Below are 25132 nucleotides of genomic sequence, written 5' to 3'. Positions count from 1 at the left end.
GCCAGGTTTCAGTTATGGCAAGCAGGTCCACGTTCTTATTAGTTAGGGTGTCTGCAATATCAGTGGCATGGGCCACCAGAGATCTGGCATTGATAAGCGACCCTGATAGTGATAGGGTACTTTTAGGTTTGGTAGTAGGGGGATGTTTAGTTGTGGGCGTCTTGACTCTTGCAGAGGTTTTCAGCGTGATGGCGAGAGTGCAGAGGTCAGATTGTAGAGCTGTTCTGCTGTGCACGTTTAGTAGATAGTTCTGTAGGTTGGGCAGCATTGCATATGGCGTGTCTACTAGTCCTGTTTGTTTTAAGTTCATAAAGGCAGGGCAATCTTGATCTAAGTCTCAAGTTCCTATCCTTAGGTGGGCATGTAGCCAATGAGGCAAAGGCCATTATGACGAGGAGGCCTAATAGAAATTGGGTTGTCTGGGTCCTCGGAATGTTGCTCATGTTCGTGGACTTGGCTAGGACAAATTATCCTAAAGTAGACTATTTGGAGGGCCACAAGGGGGGTTGTTTCCAGTAGAAGTTAAGTTATCACGACGTAGGCTAATATTACTTTAGGTATGGGCTAGTGACACTTGGATCAGAGTAGGCTGAAATCAATTTTCCAAGAGTAGGCTATAATCAGTTGTGTAAGAGTGGGCTGGAATCACGTTCTAGTATAGTCTAATGTCACTTGCGCAAAAATAGGCTGAATTGAATTTTCAGGAATGGGCTAAAATCCTTTCCACAGGAATGGGCTACCATCACTTTCAGGTATAGTCTAATATCATTTGCACCAAAATAGGCTAACATCAACTTTTCAGGAATGGGCTAAAATCACTTCCAGGTATAGGGGGTCATTGTAACCCTGGCGGTAGGGGGTTCCCAGGGCTGCTGGCCCCCTTAACCCCCTACTGCCTCATTACGAGGTTCGCTCGCGGGACCCGCTAAGGACACCTGGTAAAGACAGGCGTCCTTAGCGGGTCCCGTGCGCAGTCCAGCATGCTAACAATAGGCCTGTTATCAACAGGCCCGTTGTTAGCATGCTCCCCATTCCCATTGAGCCCTATGGGGGCTTGAATGGCAATGGGGATGCACAGGGTCTGGGTTCCCTGAATGGGGAAATACCGGGCCCTTCAAGGTCGGAATGGCCCGGTATTTCCCCATTCAGGGAACCCAGACCCGGTACACAGTACCTGGTATGGGGGTAGCCATCGCACTAAAAGCGGCATGGCTACCTCCATACTCAGAATGACCCCCCTAGTCTAATATCATTTGCACAAAAAAAGGCTAACATCAACTTTTCAGGAGTGGGCTAAAATTACTTACAGGTATAGTCTAATATCATATCCACCAAAATAGGCTAACATCAACTTTTCAGGAATGGGCTAGTGTCAATTTTGGGACTGAGGCTAAGGCCATAGGGCAATATGAGCAGGTTCAAATGGTGCTAGGTGAATGAACACAATCACATGGCAAATAGGAACAATGAGCAGGAACGGAAGGCGGGTGGGCACAGAGTTATGCAGTATATTGTCTAACGCAAGATATGCTGGCATTAATCAGATGGGTATGGCTGCATGTGTGATGACATGGTGAGGTTATATAAGGCACATTAGAAGGATGCAAATTACTTGATAAAGCGCAGTCATCAGGACAAGCAGGAATACAAAGCAGATTTTCATTTGCTGTGTAGCGAATTAGGTCTTGTAGTGTGCACGTTTGGCTTGAACTGGGAAAGCGGCAGGTGGCATCCGTTACAAAGGTGACAATGGGCCTCATTCCGAGTATGGAGGTAGTCATGGCGCTATTTGCGCCTTGACCACCTCCCATACCGGGTCCGACCTGGTTCAATGGGGACTTACCGGTCCATTCCGACCCTGGACAACCGGTAAGTCCCCACTGAAAAATCCATTCCCCATTCCCATTTGAGCCCCCATAGGGCTCAATGGGAATGGGGAAGTAGCAAATAACGGTACCGCAATTTGCGGTACCGTTATTAGCTCTCTGGTCCCTTAGCGGCTCCCACTAAGGGGGCCTGGTAAAACCAGGCACCCATTGCGGGACCCGCTAAGGGACCTCGGAATAGGGCGCAAAGGGATTACCGGCACTGATATCCTTAACGGTGCCCGGTATCCCTTTGCGCCCACCTCAGAATGAGGCCCAATGTATCTTGATGAATAGGGGGCGGATCAGAATACTTTAGTTATTGTGCAAGTTGTTGGTGCCTTGGGCCAAGTGTTAATAATAGATTGGGTGTGCATGGGCTTCAGTGGGGCATTTGCAATATGGCATGGTAATTGACGAATAACAACTTTGGTGGTGAAAGCTCACGCTGGTGGGGCAGCAGTACAAGGAAATGAATGTTACCTTAGATACGTGAGAGGGGACAACTGGAGTCAGCCATGGCGGGCCAACCTGGGCAGGGGGTCTGGCTGACGGCGTGTACGGCTGTGGACAGGCTTGGGACAGGTGAAAGCCTTGTTTCATTGAGCCTTCGTTCAAGTGGGCCGGCTCACGCCTGCCGGCTGTGATAGGTGCTTCAAATGCACCCTGCAGCCAATCCGGGCTCAGCCAAGGCTGGGTTAGGCAAGTAGTGTGAAGGTCAAAATCGGGGCGGCCACCTTGGAATGAACATCGTCGTGGTGCTCAATGGTGGTTGCTCTGGGGTGCAGGTCTCAGCACCTGCACGGGCAGCCTTAGATGAAGCAAAAATGTTAAAGGTGATTTTCCCTCCGGCATGCACTTTGAAAGTGCTAAAATGGGATGGCAAACGCAATTGAAATAGCGTTTCTTAAATATGCTGGCCTCTCACCAGAAGGGTATGTGAACCTCTGGGGGCCTCGGGTTGTCTCCTGGGGTGAGGGCCGCTGCTCCAACAGCAGTCCTGGTGCTCCTGCTCCTCCGATGGAGCCACGCAAGAGAGTGGGAGGCTCGAGGCAGGTCATGGGTGTTAGTGTTAGCAGTGCACGGTGGTGACATGAGTTATGGTTGCTTAGCTTGCTTGCATGTTTTATGTTGAATTTCATAGGTTTTGATTAGTGCAACTTAACCATAAAGTCCTTTTAACAAGTTTTTTTCAGTGAATTTCATAGATTTTTTATCAGTGAACCCTTAATTTCCTACAACTTCCTAATATCATACTTACCGCAATATATCAACATTTGTGTCCAATTTACAAAGTTTCACCTTAAAACTCTGCCATTCCCCACCTTCTAGCATAATCTTTAACACTTCTATACACTTTTTCTGTGTTTGTGAATGTCCGCGAACGTCTGATGTCATCGCAGACTTTCGGGACCATGCATACACACATGGCATGATGACATGTCCGCAAACGTGTCTGCACTTCACAAATGGGTCTGCACTTCACCGACAGTTCACAACTGCATTTCCTGCTGATGTAGCTCACAATTTACCCTTGCACAGCACCTATACATATTCATACTCATTATCCATTAACAATCTAGCACAGTGCACATACTTGGAAGAATATTAGCAAAACTGCTATTTATCTTAAAAATGGCTCCCCAAGGGCCACCACCACCACCATCGGCTGGAGGACCTACGCAACCAAAAAAGCGCAGTACTTCAAGAGAAAATAAAGAGGACAAAGAAGATGAGGTAGAGGAGGTGCCTACCTCTATCACCCAGAGAGCATCATGGGTGTGGCAGTTATTTACCACTGTTTCGATGACTGAGATCCATTCCTAATACTTTGGCGCTGCCACAGTGATACCAGATAACTAGTAAGTATGAATTTCCACACTTTGGTTGTGTTTTCAATATTTGTCGGTTTTATTCTTGTTTTTCTGTGTATTATTTGTGCTTTTTACACTGTGCCTTAGATGGCAATGAGTGACCTTTGTGATATACAATATATTCAGCATGCGTTCCAAAAAAGTTTGGAAGAAAGCCACATGCTTTCAGATAAGTTGTGCTGACACGTGTTTCAACCTTAAGGTTTTTCCACCCTCGAATCGTTTCTTAAAGCTGATCACTGCAAGACCACGTACAACAACACCGCCCAGCTGGGTTTAGGAACTATCCAGTCCACTAATTTCTAATTCACGTAGGCGCTTACCAACTGCGACCACACATTAGATGTTATTGCCATGAGAAAAACCTTAAGGTTGAAACACATATCGGCACAACTTAACTTATTCACCACTCACTCCTTCTCTTTGCCTGCGACAGGTTGCCATGGAAAGGGAAGAGGAGCTCTGTACGGGTCCCTGCCGTCCCTTTCCATGGCGGCCATCTTGGAACAGGATTTTCCTTCCTATAGCAGGATGCAGCACGCGTCCCGCTGTAGGAAGGAAAATCATTTTTTTTAGCATCCCGGGTTAACATTTTGGCAACCCGTGGTGCTAATGGCCTTCATCCACCTTTGCAGGGGCTGGAACGGGGGATAACAGCCCGTAGACTTGATATCTGTAAACTACTTTTTCTACTTACAGTTTTACACTTTTGAAAAATAAAACACGAGACATGTTTCCAAAATCATGCTTTCAGATCCTTGCTAATGCTTGTTGTGCACATTTTTGTATTCTACTCCACCATTTCAGGTTGTAACCACAAGCAGAATATTTTTTCCCATTCAAACCTACCACTTCAGCCAATCTTGCATGCCCTAATAGCCAAATTACAGTACACATTTCTCCTTGCTAACGGCCAGGCCCTTTGCCTAGACACTGATGTTATATCACTGTGTTGTGTACTTAGATTTTACACTTTTGAAAAAAATAAAAACACATGACATATTTGCAAAACCATGCTTTCAAGGTCTTGCTGACCATCCCCGTGCACATTGCTGCAATTCCATCCAGCACTTCAACCTGTACCACGAGAACATTTTTGTTCCCATTCAAACTTATCCCAATTTTGAAAAACTTTACCACATAGGCGTTCCCTCCTGGCCATGCCCACTTTATCCCCATTGCTTTTCCCTCATGGTCATGGCCAGTAGACAGATTGGCCTTAGGCCATGTCCCAGACAATCTGGCCGCTGCCCTTGGCCACAGGCTATACCTCAGTGACCAAAAAGGTATATCACAATTTTGTGTACCTACATTATGACACTGTTCAAAAAATAAAACACGGACACATTTCCAAAACTAGCCTTTCAGGTCCTTTCCAATTATCCTAAAATGAGCTTGCTGCAAATCCACCCGTTTCTAATTGTATGTACATACAATAGTCATATAATTTAGCCCCCACTAGACAAAATCCATTCAGACTTTGCACAAACATTCGAGGTTGGTGCTGTACTCATTGTGAAAACTTTTGTCCAAATTCGTGAAACGGCAACAAAGTTATAAGCCATCTGGAAATGTGTAGACCCCCCTCTAATTTTGCCCCCTCTTGACAAAATCCCACCAAACATTGCAAAAATATGTGCAGATTTGTCAAATGGCACCACATTTATAAGCATTTCAAATATTTTGGGATCCCTCCCTCTAATTTTCTTCCCTCTTGACAAAACAGCACCACACATTGCAGAACCATTAAGGGTAAGGCCTAGAATGACATTCCTGAATTTCATGCAGTTTTAGTGGCGCCAAGATATAAGCCATCCAAAACTAATTTTCATCAACCGTGTAATGCACAAATAAACATAGATGTCCCCGAATGTCTCTGATTTTCCCGAACATGACAGGACTGCCCCGGACATCGGAGAAGAAACACGCCCATTTTTGGGGCTTTTTATGGCCACATCCCATTCCATCCTCATCACCCCTCACCTCCCCAGATATAGCTTCATTGGTTTGACAAGTGCAATGTTGTGGTTTTAATATATTTTTACTGCGATGTTTGTGGACAATGGGCGCAGTCTGCGTATCAAACACAGGCGTTTCATAAAAATATTATGCACCTCACTCTTTTCACCATCCAATCAACAGGCACGCCCGATGTCCGCGCATGTCACGCCGCCCTCTGGACCAATTGTAGGCTCATCATCAGACCGAACAGTTTGGTGAGTCCGTGGACCAAACCCAGATATCACTAATTTGTTTTGTACCTACTTTATGGTTGTTTTAAAAAGAACTACTGGACGAATGTACACCAAATTTACAAAAGAATGCTTTCAAGACCAATTTCCCGCTCCTGTTGCCAATTTGGTGAAAATCCGTTCAGCGTTTTGGAATGTAGCCGTGAGCACAAATATTTTTCCGTTGCGTGTATGGGAAAAACCACACCTTTTTGGACGCCCCTATAATTTGCTTTTCCTGGACAAAACCTCGTCACACTTGGCAGTATCAATCTGACAGGGCCGTATTCTATTTTAGCTAAGTTCCGTAAAGATTAGTACAGGGGCGGCAAAGTTATAAGCTGTCTAAAATGTGCTCTTCCTATTTGTTGAGCAATTTAACCATAACTACAGGCCTTGGAATATATATGTATATATATATTTGGAATTTGTAATACACACTTTACAACATTTTGTTTCAAGGCGCATCAAGACAAGGGGGGAAGTGATGAGGATAAGGTATAAAACAAAATCGAACATTCTTTTTTTCCCATAGACAGAATGGAGAAAAAATGTCTGTCGCGCCTACAGCCCAAACCGCTGGATGTATTTTCCCCAAATTTGCAGCTGGAGCGGCGGCTTGGTCCCGAAAGCGTGCTTGTGTAAATTTGGTGAAAAACCATCCAGTAGTTTTTTTTTAAAATGACCAAAAAGTAGGTCTAAAAAAATTAGTGACATCTATGTCTGCTCCGCGGACACACTTCCCTGTTCGCTCCGCGGACAGAACACCGATTGGATAATCAGCTCACGTCATGTCTGCGGACACTCAACGTGCTCTCTTATAGGCTGGGGTGAGGTGCATCAAATTGTTTTGATGCGCCCGCCATTTTGGATGTGCAGACATGCGCTGGAAGTGAGCATAAATCCATTTTTGGGGAGTGTGTTTGTTGGTGTGTATGAGTGCTTGAAGAGGGTGGGGGAGTAAGAGATGGGTCAAATGCTGTATTTGTTTAGGTGGGAGAAGGCCGTGATGTGTTCGGGGTGTTTGCGTTGTTTGCGGTCACCGCGGTTGTCCACGGACATACTAAACACTGGGCGCACTACTGGCTATTTTAGTTTAGTATGATGTTGGTTTTGGGTCGCATTGGGTGAAGAGGGTATGTATTGAAGAGTTTGTACATTGGTTGTAAATATTTTTTAGAATGTTAATTGAAGTGCACAGTTTTGAGGTGGATGTATTATGTTTTTGGTTTGTGGTCATTTGGTAGGTGTTTGTTTCTTTGGGTGTGTTATGCTACAGTGGTTGTGGCCAGGGCCTAGAGTCTTGGGTGCATGGCCGAAGACCATGCACCCAAGACTCTAGGCCCCGGCCACAACCACTGCAGCATAAATCTACAATGCGACCAAATATTTTGATTGTGGTATGTGGGCTGCTTACGGGATATGTTTTAAAAAATGTAAGTACTGATTGGTAGTAGTGTAATAGTGTTTAAAGAATAGTGAGATGATGTGTGTTTGTTTGTTTGTTGTATTGTGTTCAGATTGTTGGTATTGAAGACTCTAGGCATTTTGGGTTGTATTTATTGGTGAGGTGTTAGTTTGCTTGGCTGTGTTATGTTGCGGTGTTTGTGAGTTTAATTATTATATATTTACTGTTTCCTTTGTTGAGGCTGTATGAAGAGTTTTGGCCAGGCATGCAGTCAAGATTGTAGTGTTTGGCCACAAGCGTTGCAGCATATGATACCCATGGAAGCAAACATTTTGGATTGTGGTTTATGGTCAGGTGTTTGCTTGAATGGGTGTGTTATGCTGTGGTGTTTGTGAGTCCAATCACTATATACTTACTGTTTGACTTTTTGTGGTTGTATACAGTTTTTTCATGCCATGGGTAGTTGGAGCACACATTCTTTTTCAATCACTGTGATAAAAGAAAAAAATACATGTTAGTGTAGGTCGTTTATAATGAGTATTGCATTGCATAGTAGACATTTCTGTATTTTGGGGACCCTAATAATTAGTACTTTAGAAGTACTATAGTTCAAACGAGTGTACTGTTTAATTTGCTCAGTTCCTGTGTTTGTTGATTAAATCATTGGGTCTGTGGGAAAAAAATCCATGCTGGTTAAAAAAAAAAAACGTTCTACGTTGTGCTACAATACATTTCTTTTATTGATTTCAATAAGTGGAATTGAATAGATATATGATTTGTTAGTTGGAAGAAGTGGTAGTATTGTTGCAATTAGATAGCAGTTGGTGTATTCTATTTGTTTATTTCTTTTCCATTTTAGTGGTATTCATCTAGCTGTTGGCTTGTGGCAGATTTTTGGGTCAGTTAGGTACCTGTTGGCGTATTCTAACTGTTTATTTCTTGTTTAATTTTAGTGGTATTCATTTATCTGTTTCTTTGTTGCAGATTCTCGGGGCAATTAGATACCTGTTGGCGTATTCTAACTGGTCATAGTTTTGAAGTTCTAGTTTTGCTTATGTTCATACACAGACTAGTTGTTACATTTTGGTTTTAAGAGAATTAAGTAAGCGTTTTCAAGATTTGCTGGTAATCCCTGCTTTAGAGTAATGGTACTATCATTACATTCGAACCATCCACAATTCTTTTTTATATATCCAGTGTAGTGACCTGCATTGGTTGTGGCTCCTGCGTGGTAGATTATACCTATTGTTGTGATGGTTTTCTTACCAAGTGATACTTGACCATATGTGAATCCAGTCAGCTTGCAGTTGTTTTTGATATCATCTGCATTATAACGTAAAAGCATTACTATTACATATTTACTATGTGTCTCTATTTGTAAGGTGGAATGATTATCGGAATTGCAGGTAGTATATAATCTGCCATGGTTTGCATTTTGTACAAATTGCTGAAATGGAATGGATTCACAGTTCGGTATGGATACATACAAGAAGTGTTCATTAAGAACTTCTTCGTATACTACATGCCTGCAGAGAGTGCACGTATGTTTCCACATGTATGAAATCTGGAAGATTTAATTCATAGGCATGTTTCTGTTTTCTAGTACTAGTAGTAAGTACATTAGGCATTCTTGTGGATCTTCTTGTGAGTTTATAGGGAATTTGACCACTACAGCACAGTAGTCCAATTCCTGTCTTATTCCATGAACACTGTAAATGTTGTCAGGATTGTTGGTTGCATTTCTATGAAGGACTAACATTTGCAAACACAATTGGTCTGTTCCCTGTAAGTAAATGTTGTCAATAATTGGTGGCAGTTGGAATAGAATATTTATTACTACATTTGCGTAGCAATTTACACCAGTTGTATTTGAAAATTTGAATGAACCTGACAGTTCTGTGTCCAAGTCATTTGTTGGGAGTGTGCATTGCTTCTTTGAATAGGTAGTTGAGTTACTTTGAGCAGTAGAGTCTTCTTTGGTTGTGGTCCTTGATGAAGTGTTACCTTCTTTTACTTTCTTTGTAGGAATTGCTGTGAGCTCCTGCATTGGTTGAGTCTGAAGTCATTTTCTTTTACAACGTTTTGCTTTTTGCGGAACAGGATAGGTTTTTAGATGGGGTGCAGAGTGAACGCAGTATATTGTATTCTAGAATGCAAGAAATATCAGCATTTACTTTACTTGCATCAAAGTTGATTAGAAATAGTCTGTCAAGTGTACGTAAGTGTGATAGTGCTAGATAGCGCATGTCTTCTTTAAAGACGGTGCTACCAATATCTATCTATGCTTTATCTAGGGTAAGACCTTGTGATTTGTAAATGGTGACTGCGTATGCTAGAGTTAGAGAAAATTGGTCTCTGCGTACATACATCTCTTTGAAAAGAAGGAAGCAGGCAGTTGAGCATCCTATCCTTTTAACTTCAGATAGTTTGTGAAAGAGAATATTGACTAATTGAATATTGTTGTCACATAGGTATGTTTGAAAGCCAACAACTGTACCCAGTGCTCCATTAACTAGTTCATGGTCCACTTCAAGGTTATGTGTAAGCATTACTTTACAGTTTATAGATAATTTTAATATTTTCTCCAAACCAGCTGTGTTAGAGATAGAGTTTTCCAAGGTGTTTAGCCTTGTTGTGGCTTGTTGACACATGGGTAGTGTCATACCATGTACGTCCAGTTTGTCTGTGGAGGCAATTTGAACTATTGGTTGCATTTCTTTTTGTATCATTGTTTCATTACATGTTGAAGAGCTTGCAAGAGTCGGCATCAAGGATATACAATTGACATTTTTGTGTGCTAATTGTTCTATGACATCAGTAGCACATGATTTATGGCCATAGAGTGCATGGATGTGCCTGGTTTTTAATATAGTTTGTGCTACTTGAGATAGTACACCAACTCTGATACTTTTTAAAAAGTTGGCGTATGTCAGGTCTGTAGACTGACGCATATTTTCAGTTAATTCTCTTTATTGGAAATGTTGCCAATGGTTGATATTTCCTATGCTGCCAAGAGTTTTACAGCACAATTTGTGTCCTAAGGTTTTAAAAATAGGTTCTGCTTTCACTGGTGTTAATTGAAGAAGATCTCCGAAAACAATACTGTATTTTCCTCCAAAGAGCTCTTCGTAGTCTGTTTTGAGGAGCTTGTAGTCTGAGGTGAATTAAAGCCAACATTAGGTTGGAGACCATGCTCACCTCATCTATTAGCAGCTTTTTCATTTGTTTGAAAACTCTGCATAGTTCCATTGCAGCTTTTGTAGAAAGTTTGTAATAGTCTAATTTGTTTTGGTGTTCTACTGGAAGGAGTAGTAATCAGTAATAAGTGACACTGCCTATATTCTAGGCAGCTAAACCTGTGGGGGCAGTTACAATAGCTGACAGTTTGTTGTTTGTAAATTGTTGGAGGACCTTGCTGATGATTTTGATTAAGAATGTTTTGCCTGAACCAGCTTAACCACTCAAGTATAGCAGTATAGGTTTGTAATCTTGGCAGGTACAGTTTTTATTTTCATGTTGCATATCATGTTCAATTTGTTTTGTTATTTCTTGGAAAATGCTATGCTGATCAGTGTTTAGTTGTGATTTCAGTACAGCAAAGTCTTCTGTAGATTGCTCATACTGCCTCATTTGCTATTAGTGGCTGCCCAAGTGGTTTTTGGCTTCCTGTTACAGAAGGTTGACTACTGTCAGGAGTGTCCAACTCTAGTTGGGCCTGGAGATATTCCCCCTGTTGCTGTTCATTGTGCAACATTGTTTGGTACTGTGTATGGTTTACATTTCTTATAGTGCTTTAATTTCCTTTGAAAGAGTCTTCATAGGAGTCATATGTATCCAGTAACTCTTCTTCTTCTTTTCTCCATGGTTTAAAAAGTTGTAGCAGGGACATGTAATACTGTTCTTTATGTTGAGGAGTATTTAATGACAATTTGATATAATTAATAAAGCTTTGTTTGGTAAGTTTCACTAAGCTGCCTTCACAATTTGCTACTCTGTATCTACCTTTCTTTTCATCTAGTTTAACATTATTTTTGTATGTGAAGTTTTGGGCTACGTGGTAGAGACACATGGGGCCTCATTACGGCTTTGGCGGTAGCCATGCCGCTATTGGCGGCATGGCTGCCTCCAAAACCGGGTCCGGGTTCCCTGAATGGGGAATTATCGGGCCATTCCGAGTTAGGAGGGCCCGGTAATTCCTCCCTCAGGCAACCCGGGCCCGGACCTTCCCCATTCCCATTCGAGCCCCCTTAGGGCTCTATGGGAATGGTTGCAGGGAGCTAACAACGGCCGATTACGACCGGCCCGTTGTTAGCTCCCTGGTCCCCTCGCAGGATCCGGTAACGACGACTGGTTTTACCAGGTGTCCTTACCAGGTCCCGCGAGGGGACCTCGTAATCAGGTTGAATGGGAATAACGGGTCCGCATCCATTAGCGGACACCGTTAACCCATTCCGTCTGACTTGTAGTTTTCTCTGCTTTGGTTAAGTAGGTTGTGATATATCGTGCAACTGCAGTGGAATTGTCTGCAATGTACTGCCGATTATGTTTGCAGGATGGCAATGATGGCATTGTAATCATTGATGTATTTTGATTTTTCTGTATTATGTGTTCTTAGGTGATTTCTGTTTTGTATGTGTGTAAAAGAAGATTGCCATCTGTACAGTTATTGCTAGACTGTTGTAAATCTATTGTATTTTGTAAGTGGATTTCAATTCCAAAATATTTTCTCCGGGTATGCTCTATTTCTTTGAGTAGTTGTTTGGCTGTACCATGTAGAAGATTGTTATTTAAATTGGCTAGTGCTAAAGCAAGACTTTTGGCATGGTACAGTTTATGGACCAGATTTCTTATAGTTGAATGATGTGTTGATATCATTTCGATATGGTGGAAGGTGCTTTTGCAAATAGGTCCACAAATGCAGGCTAAGAAATGTCCTTGTAGTCCTGTGTATTTGCGCACTGGAAAGGGGGACAGATTTTGTAGTAGTTTAATTTTGAATTTGTCTTTGCCTTTCACATACTGATTGAGGAACTGGCGTAAAGATTTGAAACATTTTTTGGCAATGTTACACATTGATGTGCACGGCCATTTGTAGACTGGACGTATTGGTTGAGTGGAATTGACAGGTGATAATGAGTTTTCTGGGGATATTTGTGTGAGCAGAGTTTCTTGGTCCATAATGGTATTAGTAAGTTTTTCATACCCTCGTCCACTGCTATGTAATGCAATTGGGTTTGTTTACTTTTGTTTGTATGCTTCTTCATTGAAATATGGTTCTGTGCTCTTTTTGTGAATCCATGCACCTCCACAGATGTTTGCGAAGTTATCTTTGTTGATTTTCCATTTATTGAGAAGTCTTTTTTGTAGTTTAGTACTTAGTTTTGTTAGTTGTTTCCTTCTGTTTAAAACTAAAATAAATAATTGTCCTTTTGAGAAGGATTGCACTGTCTATAAGAGCTTCTAGGATACATTTTCTACGGTAGGTTTTAAGGGTTGTGCATGATTACTCTCCTGTTTTTATAATGTTCTGAAGGACTCTGTGGCAGAACATTTTTTGTAAAATAATTGTTTTGGTATGCTTACTTGACACTACATCAAGATTTATTAGTGCAGTGTTAGCATTAGTGGTAGCTGCCGTCTTGTTAATCACTTTCTGTTTTGTTTTACATTTTGTTAGAGGAGGCAAAGTTTCTATACTGGAAGCTTGTTTTGTTTCGCTTAATGACTGTACTAGCTGTTTTGTTTGAACCTTTTGCACAAATTCTGCTAGAGGTGGATGCTTATTTTGGAGAGTTTTAATTTGATTTTGTTTACTTTTGTGTTGCTTTCTAAGGAGTTGCTTTTTGGTAGGCATTCTTTGGTGTCTGTTGGAGAAAAAAAGAAAGGGTGGGTTGGGATTTTGTGCAGTGTATCAGTGCTTTGTGCATGAGTGTCTAGGTATGATGGTAAAGATGTATGTAGAGGTGTGTGATTGTGCAATGGGCTGCTACATCGGGTTGGGAAGGCTATTCTTGTAATTGTGTGTTACTATACTGGTGTTCAGATTGCAAAAGAAAGTATGGTGCTGGTGAGGGGAAGCACTAATACGGAATCTAATGTTGCAGGGTTAATACAATTGTGTGTTCTAGAATACTAGAATTCTACAGTGTCTGAGTAACAGAACATTATGGCAGTATTGTACTTACTTTTTTGGATGTAAAGAGTATGCTTCTTCTGAGTTCTCGTTCGTACTTCAGACACTGCTGCTTTTCAGGAGAGTGGTCTTCACTGAAATTGTGAAAGAAAGAAGTTAGTAAATATGTGTATTAATAGCTCTGTTGTTAATGTACACATGGATTTGTTTTTGCAGTAGTAGTGCTTTCTGATAACTGTGCATAACATGTACATACACTTGTATTTGCCTATGTGCATTCTGTATATTTTATTTAGAATCTGTTAGTTGAATGTGCTTTAGAAATTAGTACAATACTAAGCACACAGAGCACACTTGGCTTTGTAAGGCAGTGTTATTGTATGCTAGGAAATAGAAGAAATAATCATATGCTTTGTTTGCTATTTTTACAGGGGAAATGGCAAGAACTATTTGGAAAAGTATGCAATGTATGTATTTGTGAAGGTGTGGGAAATAAATCAGAAGGATTTGATGGGGTCAGCAACTGATTACTAAAGTACTTTGTGACTCTGTGGTGCTTGGAGATGGGAGAGTTCTGAAATAAGGTAAGGGTTGCAAGGAAGGACCTGGTGCTTGTGTTGCAGACTGAATGGAAGGGGAGAGATGCTTTACAACACTGCACATAGTGGTAGATGATGTGATAGATATGACTGCACCTGTGCATAGTTGAATGCTGTTGTGAAATCTAGAACGGAATGGGCAACCAGCTGGAATAAGAGAGCTGTGTAGATTGGAAGAAGAGTTGTATAGGCAGTGGTGTTGTTTCAGCTGGGAGCCTTTCAAATGATATTGGCTATCTGTGTGCATAAATAAAGATGCATGTACTCATCCTGGATGTGTGTAATTTTTTAACACACGAGAAAGCCTTTTTCCATAATTATACTGTTATTTCTCCCATCTTTTAACATGAAATGGCACTTTGTTAGATAGCTGTGTGTGTTGTGTCTGATTACTAATATAGTCATTTATAAAGGAAGTTGAAATGATAGAATGTATGTGAAGTATGCAGAATGCATAGAAAACAAATTGTATGTACATTTTATGCACTATAATGCATTAAATGCTAGCATGGTTGAAATGTGGTTTAACACGTGGCAGTGGTTACAGAAAGGATAGAATTAATGAAGAAAATAGCAGTTTGCACATTGCAGTTAATAACATGGGTAAATAAAAATTTGGAGAGCAGACAGCTTTGCAAGTGACACTTGATCATAGCAGATGAGAGAAATTACAGTAAGCTTGTTTTACAGGTTACACTGGGTAAGTGGCAGTTACTCTGTTTATATGCATTTATCCAAGAGATGTACATGTACCATACATGCCAATCCTCCTGATTTCATTGGAAGCCTCCCAATTCTTCCAGGAAAAATATTGTTAATTTTCACGTTCTCCCGCCGAAAATACATCTTTGCCCAATGCATTCTTATGACACAAATGTTGTCTCCCGATTTTTCGGAGGAAATGTGCTTCGCAGGTGGTTCGGAATGTTGGCATGTATGATGTACTGTGCAAAAAATATTCATACCTGCACTTTGTGTTCATGCATGTGGATGTGCATGAATCTGCAAGTAGAAATGTTGGAGAGTTTACTAGTAGTTGCTGTAGGTGCTTTGCCGTCACAACTCAATTGTACTCGGAGTAATCAACAGTACATCTAAAGTGCTGAATTGTGATGATGGAGTTAGCTGTAGAGGTCTTGCATGTGATTGGTGGATGGTTGTGTGACTGCTTAACAGTAGCCAATGAGGGAAGGGTAGAAGGGCTGCCCCAGTGTTACTTACGCCCTCCGTGGACAGGGCAGCTGTTCGCAGACAGGACATGCCACATCCGGGGAATCCAAGCATGAAATGGGAGTGTATTTTGAGGATTAGCCAATCAGGTGTTGAGGTTCTGCTTCATATTGAGCGAGGCTGTGTGTAGTGAAGATGGCGGAGGTGGAGAAAGTCAGGGTGGTGGTGCTTGGAGATATGTTTGTGAATGGTTTGGAGCAGTAGGCAAAACGTAGGAATGTGGGAAAGAATTTTGATGTAAAAGGAGTGGAGGTGGTGTGGAGCACTGTGCCTGGTTTGAATTTGCAAGCAATGGTAGAAGTTTGCCAAGATATGGCTAGAGTTAACAGTCCACATGTGTTTGGCCTGCACTGTATTGCTTTGCATTTGGGTTATGTCAGTGCCCCTACTTTTTTAAAAGATCTAGAAAACTTGATTTAGGCAGCAATGAAACTACTTCCAAATGCCAAAGTTGTTTTTTCTGGTTTGGTACATAGGGCAATATGGGACAATAATTCTGTTTTTTGTCCTCAGCAAAATATTGGTAGGTGTTTAATCAACCAAGGCATGTTTGCTTTTATGCTTAGAGCTGGCATGTTCTTTTGCAACAATGACAACACTGACTCTGGAACTGTTGATTACTTTAAAGAAGATGGCATGTCTTTATCTTTTGTGGGAAATGCCATACTGCTTTGGAACATAAGGGTTGCTTTGGAGAAGTTAATGTGAAGATTTTTGGAGAACAATAAGGAGAGAAAAAATACATAATAAAAGGTGTTTCTGAAGCATCTGCAAAAAAACAAAAAAAGACTCTTTCCAGAGCCAACCTCAAAGGGGAAATGGGGCACACTATTTAAATTTTAATTCCCCACACTCAGATGTTTCGATGTGTCCACGGAGACCTCCGCTGTCCCCAAACATTTCGAACACCAAGAGAGGGCTCAGACAATTCCAAAAAGTATGCAGATCGCCAGGGACATAGTGTGGGACATGTGCAAGGCTAAAATTTTCCCAGGAAAATACCTTGGTTTGCTGAAAAAAACTCTTTTTAGGTGTCCGGGGTCCCGAATAGTGTTCATTACGCTTAGCGCGGGTGCGGTCACATGATAACGTCAACTACGCATTGGCGAATGGGACGGCTGTCCTTAGGACACCAAATGCATGGGGTCGGGTCTACGCATCTGTGCGGGTGTTCTACAAACAGTGTTGAAGTCCCCTAATGAATTAAAAGTGTGACACAAGTGCGGCGGACAGTTGGGGGCAAGGGTGTGCTACGCATGCGTGCAGGTTTTCTATGGACAGTGTTCAGGTCCCCGAACAAAACAAATGTGCGTCACAACTTTGCTGACAGGCGGACGGGCTATGTGTTCTACAGACATATTTATTCTGGTTACAGACAATGCGAACAGGTGGAATGTTCTCAGGACACTTTATTTTGCATAGCTACGAACATGCGGACGTCTTTAGTGTTCTGTGGACACCCCCATTTTGACTATGGCCAATTCGAACAGGTATAGTGTCCTTAGGACACCCCCATTTTGGTTAATTACAGACAGGTGGACATCTTGTGTGTCCTAAGGACACTTCCATCTTGATTGAGGACAGTGCAAACAGGGATAGTGTCCTTAGGACACCCCCATTTTGGTTAATTGAGGACATCCCGGAAAGCCGCGCTGTCCGCGGACTCCCTAACTGCCTTTTTAAAAAAATAAGACACAAAGGAATATGCTAACAACACACTTAATATTGTATTATTGTATAACAGTGTAAAAATGACGAAAGAGAGGGGGAAGCAGAAGCTGAAACAAATACAGGGGAATTAGGGGTTGGACATGATGGATGGGAGGGGAGGAAGGGATGGAAATCCCATTGTAATGTTTTTCTTGCTGGGGAGGGTTTGGGGATAGTTGTCTGGGACACGGAGAAAGGGAACAGGTACATGTGGGACAGTGATATTTAATTTTGTCTTGTATATGGCCCTGCACAAAGTTTTTTTATAAGAATGACATTTTTAATGAAAACAAATGGCTCAATATCTCTGACCGCATCTCTCTCAAAACAGCATCACTCACTTTCAAATGTTTAAATAATGCAGCACCCCCTATCGAGCAGCCAGAATAGCAAAAAAAACCTCCACCCACCCCACCAGATCGATTAACTCCCACTGCCTGCAGGTACCCAAATTCAAACAAAAGAAAACCGGTGGCAGTAGTTTCCCTGTCTTGGCAGCCCAACACTGGAATGCCCTCTCACTCAACATTAGGACAGACCAATCCTATTACTGCTTCAGGAGAAACACCCTCACCTGGTTACGGTCCAATGATTCCCTTGACTAAGCCTGCCCACATGACTACGCCCCCAATCCAACCTGACCGCCGCTATGCACAGCATCAAATATGTAAATATGTAAACTATCTATTTTCTATATATATATATGTACAGTCCACGCAATGTAATGTTATGCCTCTTATTCATGTATGCCTTATCCTGTAACCAAGTTTTTATGTAATCTTACCTTCCTGTTCTCTGTTGCGCCCTGTTACCCCTGGGTTTTGTGCGCCATACTAAATAAATAAACAAACAAACAAACAAACATATCCATTTTTAGCTCCATTCGCTGCACAGGATTTTCTAATGGCTCTCTTGGTATATTGGATTTGTTGTCTGTATGGTCTGTTATTGTATTTATTGTCTATATGGTTTCCACTCCTTTCAGCTCCTTGCCCCTTCACACTGGAACTCCCTGCCTCTTTCTATCTGCTCCATCCCTACCTATTCTTCATTCCGTTCCTCCTTGAAATCACTCCTTCATCATTCCCCTCCCTGACACCCTATTCCCCTTTTTTCCTTTTCTCTCCCTCTCTCTCTCCCTCTACTACCCCATCTTAATTTTCTTTATCTTCCCCCTTCTTTCTTATGACCTCTCTTCCTAATATTTATTTTACTCCCTAATCTCTCTCCCTCATCCTTCCTTCCCCATCCCCCTCCTCTTCTCCTCCTTCTCATATGCAAATTGTTCTACATACTGTTTTTTGGTTTGATTCATGTATATTGTTGCTTCTACTGTTCCATGTTTGATGTATTCTTGTTGTTAAACTGTAAAGCGCCTTGGATTAAGGTGCTATATAAATACAATAAATACAAATAAAAAAATGTGTTAAGTACACATAAAGTAATGGTTATTAATTGGCTTACATAGAGAAGTGTAGTGTCTACCATTAGCAACACTGCCTTCACTTATTTCATCTCGAGGAAAATGTTCTTCCAGCCATTCCAAAGTACTGGATATTTCTGTGTAAACAAAAATAATATTAGTTTTAGTGTAAAAAACAACAGAACAATACTGTATTGATTGAAATTGCGCCTTTTTATTAAGCATACATGTTACTAATTACTGCAATAAGTGTCTTGCAGTTATGCACTTAGTTTATCACTGTAATAAATGCCTTACAGTCTGTTGGTGTGTTCATTATTTTCTCTTTGTTTAAGTCCTTTATCCTCTTGCTTTTTGCTTGTTCCTCTTGTGTCCTCTTTATACTTGTCCTCTTTTTGAATTATTTGTGTCCTCTTTTCACTGCAATAAATATCTTACAGTCTGTTCATGTGCTCATTATTTACACTTTGTTTAGGTCCTTATTCTGCTTGCTTTTTGCTTGTTCCTCTTATGTCCTCTTAATACTTGTCCTCTTTTGATTTATATTGTGTCCTCGATTATATTGTGGGGGGCTACAACAACAATGGAGGAACAATAGGTGGAGAGCAGGGACAATGACAGTAAATGAAACAGGTAGGCAGTTCTACGCCTCAAAGAGAATGAAGAGTGGGTGGACATCTTGGGAAATCCTCACCACATGGTGCAGCGGTTACATCAAGTACCACCTCATGGTTAAAAAATGAAAAACACAGCAGAGGCTGCGAACAACAGTCAATGGATGCAGCAGATGAAATGCAGAACATGGCAAGGTTTCAAAGTCTATCAGTAGTTGCAGGTAGGTCAAATGCAAAACACAGGAAGGTTTCAAAGTCACTCAGTGGTTGCAGGTAGGTCAAATGCAAAACACAGGAAGGTTTCAAAGTCACTCAGTGGTTGCAGGTAGGTCAAATGCAAAACACAGGAAGGTTTCAAAGTCACTCAGTGGTTGCAGGTAGGTCGAATGCAAAACACAGCAAGGTGTTAACATAGGATATAAAACATTTACTTGGTTATTGCACATTGAAGACAAAAAAGCAAAACATTTAATGGAGATTCTACTGACACTGAACAAACGGGACACAAACTCTTTTATATTGCGCCCTTTTTCGATTTTCCCGTTACATAATTATGTTTTATTTTCATGGTATGAGGCATTATGACCTAGGCTTCAAGGTAAACCATAATGAGGCATGAAATGCATGCGTCTATACAAACCAAACATCTGTTCTTTGGGGTGAGCATATTCAAATACTTGAGTTCCCATGTTCTTCTGTGTCTTATATTTGGGAGCTCTCCCTTCAATAGCCAAACTGAGGGATCCTTTGGATTGTCCCTGCCTTATGTGAAGTGGTATTTGTGTTTTGTTTTTGGAGATGATATATCCCTGTCGGTCAATTCTGCCAGGTTTCACGTACATTTGTTTCTTGCAGGCACTCATTGCATTTGATGAGGTACAAAATGTTGGACAATTTTCAGTAAGAAATCCCCATAATCTGTATGATAGGACAAACTGCTTGCACACAGGAGGAATTAGAAGTATTAGAACCCACTGCAGTAATTTGGGGTTCCAGCTCCCCAAACGCCTTTCTTAGGAATACATCCAGTATTCCAATGGCTGGGTCCCTGTTGCCCGCTGATTTTCCAGTCAGGGAAATCACTAATTTCCTTTTCACCAGATACTTTTGATATGCTTAAATTGGCCACTGCGTAATCCCTTTACATTGAACCAATGTGAACAATCGACATACCGTGTCGATGATCTATAACTGTGCAAATGGCAATCCTATTACTTGTAATATATCAAATATAAATTCAAATAAAAACTATACAATCACATGTAGCGGTGTGATTCAAAAAATAAAATAGTGGGGGGTACATCCATTACAAAAAAGGCAAAGTGGAAAGTGAAAAATAATAATAAAGTTCCTAGGTTATGCCATGCTTACAATTGTTGAGTAACAGCAGCACACAGCAGCCAGTGGGTCTCAGAAGCTCCTTTCACTTTCACCTATTTATTTTCCTCAGCTTCAAAAAAGGAGCAATGGGCAACAAATAACAGGGTATCCAACACCGTCCAAAGCTGCTGCAATTACTGCCAAAAGAAGACAGGCTCAGAATAGGGAAATGCCCGAAACCAAAAACGCAAAATGTTAGTTGGGCCAGTTTTCTGGGTGAAAGTGGGGCACTTTTTTGGCCAGTGTGGTCCAGTTTGATCAGTTACTTCACCATGTGGCTAGCAGTTTTGCCAGCATTGCTGAATACATATTCTTTAAAATGCACAATTTTCATCACATTTTATGAAAAATATCCCCCTTGGGTACTCTTCAAACAGTCTGTCACAAAAGGAATGATTTACCATTTGCAACTGTAGGCCAATTTTTCATTGGTGACCGAGAAAACATGCGGCCCTAGACCTATCCTGAAAGAAGATTGAAAGCACGTGCTGTCCTGCCGTTCCAACATTCTGCCAAACTGCAGAACTGCAGAACTGCCTGCTACATTTCTGCACCCAGTGATGTGCTCTAGCAAACACTTTAGTAGAGCCGTTGGACTGCCTCCTTCACTTTAAAACAGCAGTGTTAGCAAAATCTGTCAGTTCTGAGCAGGGGTGTTGCTAGGTCTGGAAAAGACCCGGGGCTATGCTAATGTCGGAACAGTTGGGACTGGGAGCTAGCTAGCCATTTGGCTGTAGCTCCTGAGATTCTATCCGGGGCTACGACCAGCCCCCCGCTAGCAACGCCTCTGGTTCTGAGATTAGATCATTGGGATTCTTCCGGATGGGAGAATCACCTGAAGTATCTGAGAATCTCCTGCATCCCTCCTGCGAATCGTGCAAGAGTTAGCATCCAGAGTATCTGGTTGTAATGCTTGCACTTGTGCAGGGGGTTTGAGATCCATGCCTCTTAAAAAAGCTGGTTGAGGGGTAGAGGTGTTTGAAAGACCCCAGGAAGGCCGGATAGGGGGGAGTGGCTGAGAGGTCCATTTTGAATATGACCCAGTTTGTGAGTGAGTGGAGGTGAATCTCTTATCTACATGTGTATTGAGCAGTTTGGAACATAACCTGCTAGCGGATGAGAACTGAATTTCTGGGGATGGGGAGACGTATGGACAAGAATGCTTGAATATAAAAGAAGTGACCTCATAGAACTAGGTGTGTATATTAAGCATTGCAGTGGGGTGGCGGGTGTAAAATGTAAATCAGACAGAACTGCTTTGAGATGCTTGTAAGAAATCTCAAAGGGCATCAGAAAGGAGGTAACGGAGAAAAGAGGCATTAATCACATTTACTGCTTGACCCTGGTACTTTGAGCCATTGTGCTAACTTGTACTAACAACTACAATGGACCCGGCTAGTCTAGTAAGAAGGGTCTTTCTTTGCACCCCTTGAGTGAGGAAAATTAGGAATGCAGAGGAAGGGCAAAGGATGGTAAGGCATGGGAGTAGGGGGGGGGGTGAGAGCCTGATAAATGTTAAAGTAGGGAGATGGGGGCAAGAGGCGGCTAGAGAGATAAGACAGTCTGTGTAATTTTGCATTAGTGAATGGGATCAGCCAAAGATCATGGCCCCAAAACAAAAGAAATCGACTGAAAGCATGAGCTGAGCGCATCTTGGTCTCAGCTGTCATGGGAAGATGAGGAGTGTCAAAAGCATTAAGCAAATCAGCAAGACATTCTTGAAATCTACTCCATATCCAGTGGTAATACCCCACGAAATCCATGCCAGGTCTTGGCCTCATGCACACCCACCTTGCAGCCCCTTGACACACGGTGGCATCTATATAATACTGCCCACTGCCAGCAACTCCTGCAGAGCTGCCAGAGGGAACCTGCCCGCATCTGCTAATCATGCCCAAATGTAGGGATCGCTGGCTGGACACGCTCAAGAGCCCCACGCAGGCCCCCAACCGCGAAAGCTTAGATGAGGAGTTCAAGAGTAAGGTGTATTTAAAGAGGGCTCCTAACATCTTAAGGCACCTTGGACAGCAATATAAACAATTTTAGCGGACTGAAATTATTATTGTTATTTCCCAGGAAGATCACACTGTTGTTTTTAAAATCGTAAAGTTGATGTTTCCTATCATTGTGTAACATCTGGCAGAGGCAGGCTACAGCCCAGACAATTTCAAGAGGCTGGGGTACTAGATGATCATTTCCCTCGCCCCGCCCCCCTTCATCGACTGGCTAGGACCATGCCCCTTCATCAATTGGGTGGGATTTTAGCACCTTAAAGAAACAGTGTTGCTCACTAATGGCGAGAGGCTGGGTGACGCCATACCTTAAAAACATAGAGAACCGCAGTCTTAAAAACGTAGCACTGCTTACACAATAGCCCATCCAAAATAATGCACTTCCTCCTTTTGCCCCTTTAGACCTTTTCGAGATAACTCAGTAGGTTTTGTGCCTGCTAAGGGGCTCCTATCGTGTAGCCAGTAGACCAAAGCACCCAACTCCCAGTTGCCTTTGCCTGTGATCTTTGCTGGTCACTAATATAAGTGCCAGTTGATTATGGCTAATAACCCATTTCTTATTTATACAGTCACTATCAACAACACCTAGCGTAAAGATCAAAATGAAGTAAAAATAGGTTCCAGGAGAGGGCTGATAAGCTATAACAAGCTGAGGTGGAGGCGTATTGACAGTGGCGTGGAGGCGGAACTGGGGGCGGAGCTGAGTTTCAAATGATGTGTATGCCCTGAATATAGGATGCTATCTGCTTTGCATAAAAACAAATTGCATTTTGGGAACATAAGAATTCACAGCAATCTATCAAACATTTCTGGAAAGGATACGTTTTTCCAAGGATGGATAACAATGGAGTGCCTTCCCTTGGCTTCGGGACTATCAGCTCAAAACAACATCCCTGGCACGCACCTTGGCGGAATTATGTATCAAAGTACCTATTAAGTCCTTTGAGTCATTATACTAGTATTGCCGATCAGATCTAGTTAAACAGCCCAGAGATTCTTTACATTTCTGTTCCCTTGCAGTCTTTCCGGTGGTGAGTTGCCTGAACACCCCATTCTGATATGTGGGGAAGTGAGCAACTAGGTTGGTCCAGCTGCTATCCAATGTACCTCCCAGAAGGTGGATGGAAATGAATCCTGCTGGATTACTGTCCCCTCAGAGACACAGTAAACCCTCCCCAAGGAAGCCCTTATGCTACTATTCATGATGACTTAATAAACCAGAATGCAATGCCACGGGCCATAGCACCGCCAGGAACACAACAGTCAACTTACAACAAAGGGAGGATCAAAGAGAGCGAACCTGTGGAGTTCGTGAACCCCGAGGCAGATCTTACCAGAGTTGGAAGAACCATCAGAGCGGTCTGGAGCCTGGGCACCAACGCACATATCGCTACCTCAAAGACCGCAGACAGGAGAGCACACAGAAAGCTGGAGAGACACTTCCCAAAAGAGAAGTGAATCCAAGATGGCACTGCATACCAGGGTTGCCTTTCAAGCCTCACAGTCTCACAATAAACATTTAGATTCACAGGTAATTAACCAATGTTTGACTTGGACTTATAATAATACAATAGGTGTGATTAGAAATCACCAAGGAAATACCCAATCACAAGCGAGAACTAAAAAGGGTATGGGGAATAACCATACAAATGAAGGTTTAGGTAACCCTCGCCAATCAAGTCTGTGGGAAAGGGCTAGGGAAAGAGGGCCATGATAAAAGCAGACGTGCTCAACACTGCTCCCTCAATAAAAGGGGAGAGCGCTGATCGAGGGAAGTGGAGAAGTTGACAGCCTACGGAAACGGCTGAAGTTTGGAAAAGCTTTAATAAAAGGCAGTGCTTGGAGGAAGGCAGCCCAAGCCCTAAAGCCTTGGTTAGAAGCAGAGACTGGGAGCTGCTAAGAAATGAAAGCATTGAGGAGGTGGGATGCCCTGTGGTGTAATTCAGCACCTACCAGAGCCCCAGGCGAATTGGCATCCAGGTCATCTCACCAGTGACCCAGGGAAAGAAGTAAAACCTGACCCAATACAGGGGGGATACAATATTCACTACATGACAAGGACCCTGAATGTGTTAAGAGAAAGACCAATTATCCTTGTGTGAAACCCAAGGTCCAGGGGGGCCGGGTCTGAACCTTAGAAAAGCTAAGTTCCAGGTAGGGCCAGTTGTAAATCCTGAGAAGCTAGGGTGGAGTAAATACCCTTTGAAAAAACTGAGACACTAGGGTCCAGGGGTCTGTTGCATAACTTGAGAAAGTCAAGACCTTGGAGCGATCCTTTGTGAATCCGGAAAACCTAGAGGTGGGCAGAGCCTAAAATAAGCCTACATGTCAATGGTGAAAAGCCCTGGAGAGACCTAGTAAGCGGAAGCTACATAAATGCATAGCTGGGAGAGGTTCTAAAGACCATTGAATAAAGCTAAGAGACAAACGGAAGGTCCAGACTCTGAACAACTCCTGAAGGAACCACCCCAAGAACAGTCGTTTGTCTGGCTTTTTTGATTGGATTAGGGATGGATATTTGAGATTAGGTTTTTGAGAACTCTTATTTGATCAAATCTTAGAACATTGTACTTAGTAGTATAGGGTAGACAGGAGCTGAAAGACTCATTTTATTAGGCTTTGGAACAGGGTAGCCACATCATTTAGGACATTG

Source organism: Ambystoma mexicanum, chromosome 4p (assembly GCF_040938575.1).
Source record: "Ambystoma mexicanum isolate Mex_15411 chromosome 4p, UKY_AmexF1_1, whole genome shotgun sequence".
NCBI lineage: Eukaryota > Metazoa > Chordata > Amphibia > Caudata > Ambystomatidae > Ambystoma > Ambystoma mexicanum.
This window is presented reverse-complemented; position numbering follows the sequence as displayed.